The following is a 242-nucleotide window of genomic DNA, read 5'->3' on the forward strand; positions in this document are numbered from 1 at the left end:
AGTGGAGTGGAAGGAGACTGGTGTCCAGCTCTGCTTAGATGCTTAGTCTATTAGTGTGAAGTGGACAGAAGCAACAGTATCAAGTCACTTTATAATTTAAACAACACACCCCTGTTTATAGCACCACCCACTGACCTATTAACATACAACTAGACCTTACTTTTTCTAGAGAATTATTTATAGGAAATAATAGCTGATCCTAAAAGTTCTTCACATTTTCACTTTAGACTTGGTGTTGCAGT

This window comes from Mixophyes fleayi, chromosome 6 (genome assembly GCF_038048845.1).
Source record: "Mixophyes fleayi isolate aMixFle1 chromosome 6, aMixFle1.hap1, whole genome shotgun sequence".
In the NCBI taxonomy this organism is placed as follows: domain Eukaryota; kingdom Metazoa; phylum Chordata; class Amphibia; order Anura; family Limnodynastidae; genus Mixophyes; species Mixophyes fleayi.